The 7,445-nt window shown below is 40.1% G+C and overlaps 1 pseudogene; it reads right to left on the bottom strand.

Moving 5' to 3' along the window:
* Window positions 1-1,679: 1,679 nt before the first annotated feature.
* Window positions 1,680-6,896, bottom strand: LOC110136863 (large ribosomal subunit protein uL6-like; annotated as a pseudogene).
* Window positions 6,897-7,445: the final 549 nt, after the last annotated feature.

A 7,445-nucleotide genomic window follows, 5' to 3' on the forward strand; every position in this document is an offset into this window, starting at 1 on the left:
GGACTATTGAAAATTATATCAAATTGCAAATTGAGTACAGGTGTCTACCCCGATTGTAAAGCCTTGGCAATAAAAGAATGTTGATGAAAATAATGCATCACAGAAAATACAAGAATTCAGAGGAACAAAAATTGTAAAGAAAAATCTCTGGAAGATAGAATACAATTGTTACCCACCAGGGTTCTTGGTCTCCTTAATCAATAGAAATTGATCAGAGGCCAGATGAGAAATTCAGGCAAGACTTTATTGGGGCCCCTGCTGCCGCAGTGCAGAGGAGAACAGATCACCTTGCTGGCTTACTCCCCAAATAGGAGAGCAATGTCTCCTCATAGGGAGTGAGGGTAGGAGTGTGTCTAGGGCTTGGTTAGGAGGGGTGGCTTAGTGGTTTGCCCATCCCTGTGGCGGTGCTGAGTGCAGGGGTATGTGCAGTACCCTGCCTTTGCTCCCAACACCCTGCTATGCTCCCAGCTCTCCAGAAGAGGCAGTTGGTCTTTTTGTATCTTATTGTCCATAATTTGCCCCAGCTGCACTGGCTGCAGTTATTTTTAGTCCCTTGTAGTTTCTTTGCATGTTGTTGCTTGAGGAGGTGTATATCCTCCTCCAGGTACAAGCCCTGCAGCCAAGGGACCCAGGTTCCAGGTCCCAGCCAGTCTTCTCATTAAGTGCGAAGAAGATGACAACCCCAAATACACATGGGAGACAATGATTCTTTCAAAAGTCAGAAATATTGGAGACACCCAAAAAACAGGATGCCATTGATGGAGGAAATATGATGGAAGGGAACCCTGCCATTGTACGATGACAAATGATGCTATTTCCATTGATAAGGTTTCAAGAAATCTTTTAAGAAGTGAGGTCTGAGATGGCTTTATATTCTTTTAAAGTCTTTAGACTTCTTTCTAGCACTACCTACTGCACGTACTCAAAATGAAACCCCATGTCCCTTGGGAGTGTAATACATTGGAAAGGAAATATGTAACTCAGGCAATTTTCACAGTGACTCTAGTAATTTTACTACTAGACTACTAGTCTACTAGACTCACAGTAAGTTGCACTAATTTTGTGTTGCAGGATGAGGGAGTAGAGGGGTACTGGGGAAATGAACACATTTTCAATAGGTTTCCCATATTTTTCTACATTTGCTTCTTTTTGTCCCCCTTTTCTACAATGATGGTGTTTTAAAAAATTAATACACATTTAATTTTCTTAAAAGGTTAATTTAATTGTAATTTAATTTTCTAACAAGCAAGAAAAATTCATAAACTCCTTTAAGTCCTTCTCAACACCACAAATTATTTACAGAACATTGATATCCTAAGTCAAACCTCAAGACTAGGGTCCAAGAGATATGAAATTACCTGTCAGCTGAGAGGCAAGACAAAGTGGGGAAATTTGTAACAAAAAATTCGAGAAATCCAGTTCCAGATATTTGAATTGTCATCCTCATCATCTTTAGATGGGACTCGAGTTTTTTGTGTCTCCAGAGAGATGTCTTCTTTCCTAAGGAATTAGAGTAGAAAAAATCTAGGATGGAAGATGGGAACTCTCAAAGCAGCAGCCGGTGAAAATGGGGTTAGGACATTTTTCCCCAGTCAAGAGATTTTATCACTTTACAATATTACAAGTCCAAAGAATCACTGACATCTTGCTGCTTCTGTACCTGGGCAATGTAGATCTTATTAATCAGCCTACTGAACTGTTCCTTTTTCAAAAACATAGATAGCATCCAAAAATTCTATGATATTCTTGTTTTTAAGTATGTGATACAAATTCAATGCCATTTCCTTCAAGAATTAACTCATCTTTCTGATTGAGATACTGAACAAGTAACACCTGGCCTCATCCAAAACATGTAGATGTATTTTTCACACTCCCCAACTTTGGATTTCAACAAGGAAATTCTTCTCCTGAATAATGATGCTGATGTGGAGATGAGCATACACAGATCTCTTGTAATGGAAGCCCACTGTGACATCCTTGACCATGGTCTGTATACAACTACAAACAGTGCGAATTGTTACTAGCTCCTTTCTATTTCCCCATTCTTTGTCCAGTCTGGAGCCTCATCTTTTTCTTTCCAAGGGACTGAGTCCTACATTGTTGCTATTGTTTAGTCACTAAGCTGTGTCCCAGCCTTAGTGACCCCATGGACTTCGCCTGCCAGGTTCCTCTGTCCATGGGATTTCCCAGGCAGCAGGACTGGAACGGGTTGTCATTTCCTCCCCAAGACCCAAAGATCAAACCTGCATCTCCTGCACTGGCAGGTGGATTCGTTACCACTGATCCACCAGGGAAGGCCTGAACTCTACATTAGTATGATTTAAGTCTCTGCAGGTTGCCTCTGGGGCCCTTCACAGTGACCATGGGGCCCTTCAGAGTGACGTTGACATTTTCTGCAATGTTGATAGCATGATTGCTGAGAATAGTTTTCATTCTCATAGTAGATGGAGCAAAAAAGTGGGATTAGGACATTTGACTAGTGAGTGGATAAAGAGAAATTGACTAGATGAGACAAACATGATGGTGAAAGGGCAACACATGGAAAATTTGAAAGTTACCCTGAAGGATGGCTAGAAACAATTTTATTCTGAATGAGAATGTGATTGCTAGGAATCACTCTTTAAACAACATAGAATTTAAATTTTCTTGTGTAGATGCAGAATTTTCATGGCAAAACTGATGCAGAAGACTTCAGGGCCACTCCCATATCTTCACCTGGCTTCTTCCCACCCTCTTGGTTTGAAGTTTAAGACTGCATCTTTAAAAAAAAAAAAAAAAGATTGCATCTTTGCATAAGGTTTTCCCTGATGACTTAACATCTGGTGCTTATATAGTTCATTGGAATGCAATACATGTGCATCCCAAAATCAAATGATCAGAAAATGATGGGCCCCCAATACTGTTCATAGACATTTGCATCTCCAGTAGATGCTGTCAGAGCAACTTTTTCCTGCCCAGCCCTATCTTCCAACTCTTCTCCCCACTGATAGCCTCTTATAAACCTCCTGCCACTCTCCCTGAGGGCTTTTCCTGGCTGCAGGGGCATGATCCAGTGTGCAGGCTACAGGTATCTGTGAATCAATGCCCCCAGAAGCAGTCTTCAACAGTCATCCAATGGAAAATGTCAGATACAGACCCCAAACCTCACCACTCAGGTGGAGCGACACTGAGGTGTGTTAAGCAGTCTCTCCAGAGTGCCCAGAGGCCTGAGCCCCAGCTCCCATGTCAGGAATTCTGCTCATTTCCAGTCTTTGATTGTTTTCTTTCCTTTCTTATGTCCTGCCTCACTTGCCTTCCAGTGGTCTCTGGGATCATCCTCCAAATAAACTACTTGCACTTATCTCAGAGTCTACTTCTAGGGAGACTCATCCTAAATCAGCATTTTCCACATAAGAAAATGGATGGGGGGTAGGGGGAGAGGGATAAATTAGGAGTTTGTGAATAACAGATTCATACTATTATATATAAAATAGACAACCAACAAGTACAGAGAACTATACTCAATATTTTGTAATAATCTATAAGGAAAAGAATATATGTATATGTGTCTGCATTTATATTTATATGTATATATTCATCATCTTGCTATATACATAAACAAATGCAACATTGTAAATTGATTATACTTCATTTTAAATTTAAATCATTGAAAATTGATTATACTTCAATTAAAAGAAAAAGAAAATGCACCAAATATGAAAGAAAATAGATGAAGATGAATTGAGACTAACAATGATTGATGATTAGGAATTAAGAATAGCCACAGTTAAAAACTGTAGTGGCCACTCCAGGGATGCACTAATCATTGTTTTTCCCAAGCCTTGGGAGAATTCATACTCCCTGTCTGTGCATGTTTTCCAGGGAGGAAGATGATATCCATCGGAATCCAGAATTAACTGTTCTTAATAAACTCTAGTGTCATGCTATTTAAAATGTATGAATATGAAGTTCCAGTTCAAGATGGCGAAGTAGAAGGATGTGCTCTCATCTCCTCCTGCAAGAACACCAAAATTGCAACTAGCTGTTTAATAACCAATGATAGACGGATGCTGGAACCCACCAAAAAAAAGATACCCCATGTCCAAAGACAAAGAAGAAGCCACAGTGAGATGGGAGGAGTAACACAATCACAATAAAATCAAATCCCATACCCACCAGGTGGGTAACCCAAAAACTGGAGAACAATAATACCAAAGAAGTTCTCTCACTGTTGTGAAGGTTCTTAACCCCATGTAAGGCTTCCCAGCCTGGGGATCTGATAAAGGATTGGGAATCCCCAGGGAATCTGGCCTTGAAGGCCAGTGGGATTTGATTATAAGACTTCCGTAGGACTGAGGGAAACAGAAACTCCAGCCATCAAGGGCACAAACAAAATCTAGCACCAACCAAGACCTAGAGGAAAGGAGCAATGTCCCCACAGGCAACTGAAGCAAAACTACTTGCTAGTGGTGGAGGGTCTCCTGTGGAGGCATGGGTTGGCAGGGGCTCATCACAGGGATGGGGTCACTGGCAGTATCTGGCTGGGAAAGTCCCCCTTGTCATAAACCCTCTTGAGGTTTACCTTTAACCTTACCATCAAGCCCATAGACCCCAGGGCTGGGTTGCCTCAGGCCAAACAAATACCAGGGAGAGAGTGCAATGCTACCCATCAGCAGATTTACTTTACTGAGCCAGACCCTGCCACCAGAGCAAGACCTAGTTTTTCCCATGCCAGTCCCTCCCATCAGGAAGCTTACACAAGCCTCTTAACCTCATCTATCAGAAGGAAGACAGAAGACACAAAAAGAAGCAAAGTCCCATGGTGGGTAAAACAAAAACCATATTACAGAAAGTTAATCATGATGAAAAATCATAAAGTTATGTCCCAGGTGAAGGGACAAGATAAAACCCCCCAAAAATAGCTAAATGAAGTGGTGGTAGGCAACCGTCCAGAAAAAGAATTCAGAATAATGATAGTGAAGATGATCCAGGATCTTGGGAAAACAATGGAGGCGATGAAAGAAATGTTTACCAAAGACCTAGAAGAACTAAAGAACAAACAAACAGGGATGAATAATACGCTAGAAGAAATTAATAGCAGACTAACTGAGGCAGAAGAATGGATAAATTACCTGGAAGACAGAATGGTGGAAGTCACTCTGTGGAACAGAAACCAGAAAGAATGAAAGCAATGAAGAATGAAGACAGCCTAAGAGACCTGGAACAACATTAAAGACACCAAAATGTGCTTTATAGGGGTCCCAGAAGGAGAAGAAATGGAGAAAGGACCTGAAAAAATATTTGAAGAGATAATAGCTAAAAACTTCCCTAACACAGGAAACAGAGAAGGCAATGGCAACCCACTCCAGTGCTCTTGCCTGGAAAATCCCATGGGCAGAGGAGCCTGGTAGGCTGCAGTCCATGGGGTCGCGAAGAGTCGGACACGACTGAGCGACTTCACTTTCACTTTCCACTTTCATGCATTGGAGAAGGAAATGTCAGCCCACTCCAGCAGTCTTGCCTGGAGAATCCCAGGGACGGCAGAGCCTGGTGGGCTGCCGTCTATGGGGTCGCACAGAGTCACACACAGCTGGAGCAACTTAGCAGCAACATGGGAAAGGAAACAGTCAACCAAGTCCAGGAAGCACAGAGAGTCGCAGGCAGGATAAACCCAAGCATGAACACACCCAGACACACAGTGATCAAACTGACAAAAATTAAAGACCTAGATAAAATATTAAAAGCAACAAGGGAAAAAGACAAAGAACATACAAGGGAACTCCCAGCAGCCCATCAGCTGATTTTGCCACAGAAACTCTACAAGCCAGCAGGGAATGACACTATATATTTAAAGTGATGAAAGGGAAGAACCTACAACCAAGAATACTCTACCCAGCAAGACTCTCCTTCAGATTTGATGGAGAAGTCAAAAGCTTTCCAGACAAGCAACAATTAAGAGAATTTGGCACCACCAAACCAGCTTTACAGCAAATGCTAAAGAAACTTCTCTAGGCAAGAAACACAAGAGAAGGAAAAGACCTACAGAAAGTAAACACAGAACAATTAAGAAAATGGTATTAGGATTATACATATTGATAATTACCTTAAATGTAAATGGATTGAATTGATTGGATGTACCAACCAAAAGACATAGACTGGCTGGGTGTATGAAAACATGTGCATTTATGCATTTCTACTTATGACATTACTCTGCTTGAGTTCCCCAAATTGTATGCAATTATTTTGTACTGTTAATCGTATTTCCATTATGGCCTGCAATTGTAATTATCTTTTATTTTATGTCTGACTATTGATTGTGCAAACTGACAAACATCTTTCACCTATTGTGATTATGTAATTTTACTAACTTAATAACATTGTATCATGATTGGTCAACAGAAAAATAATTGAACTCTTTATCACCAAAACTATCATTTACTAGAAAAATCTGTAATCACTTTTTAAAATCCAAATGCTATATTGGTCTTTATCTTTCTGGCTTACTTCACTCTGTATAATGGGCTCCAGTTTCATCCATCTCATTAGAACTGATTCAAATGAATTCTTTTTGATGGCTGAGTAATATACAGAATACTAATGCATATATATGGAATTTAGAAAGATGGTAATGATAACCCTATATGCAAAACAGAAAAAGAGACACAGATGTACAGAACAGACTTTTGGACTCTGTGGGAGAAGGCGAGGGTGGGATGATCTGAGAGAACAGCATCGAAACATGTATATTATAAAGGGTGAAACAGATCACCAGCCCAGGTTGGATGCATGAGACAAGTGCTCAGGGCTGGTGCACTGGGAAGACCCAGAGGGATGGGATGGGGAGGGAGGTGGGAGGGGGAATCGGGATGGGGACACATGTAAATCCATGGCTGATTCATGTCAATGTATGGCAAAAACCACTACAATATTGTAACGTAATTAGCCTCCAACTAATAAAAATAAATGGAAGAAAAATCCAAATGCATATCAGAATTATCTTGAGGTTTTTTGAAAAATACAAATGCCGCAGTATTTCTTTTTTCCTCCAGAGCTTCAGATATGTTTCTAATGAGCAGTCATGTGTAAAAGCAACTGGGCTATATGTTGATCTTTTACTTTTATCAAGTTTGTTGTACTTTTTCTATTTCACATTCAGTGCTCCCATTTCATTTAGTTTATATTTTTCAACTGCTCTATCTTCTTCTTTTTTTCTTCGATATTCTTTCTCAAGTCTTTATCAAGCACAGTAGAAACTTTTGTATACCTATATATAAATAATATGTATAATATATATTTTAGAAAACATATGAATTTTTTCCTAACTAAAAACTTCATGACATTTTGATTCCACTTGTTTGACTTAGTATGAACAGAATGCTGGATTTCTAATTTAAAAAAAATAGATATGCAACAAGCACCAATGGTTTACTGTATAGTACAGGGAACTATAGTCAATTCTTACAAAA

The sequence above is a fragment of the Odocoileus virginianus genome, chromosome 9, assembly GCF_023699985.2.
Source record: "Odocoileus virginianus isolate 20LAN1187 ecotype Illinois chromosome 9, Ovbor_1.2, whole genome shotgun sequence".
Classification (NCBI taxonomy): Eukaryota; Metazoa; Chordata; class Mammalia; order Artiodactyla; family Cervidae; genus Odocoileus; species Odocoileus virginianus.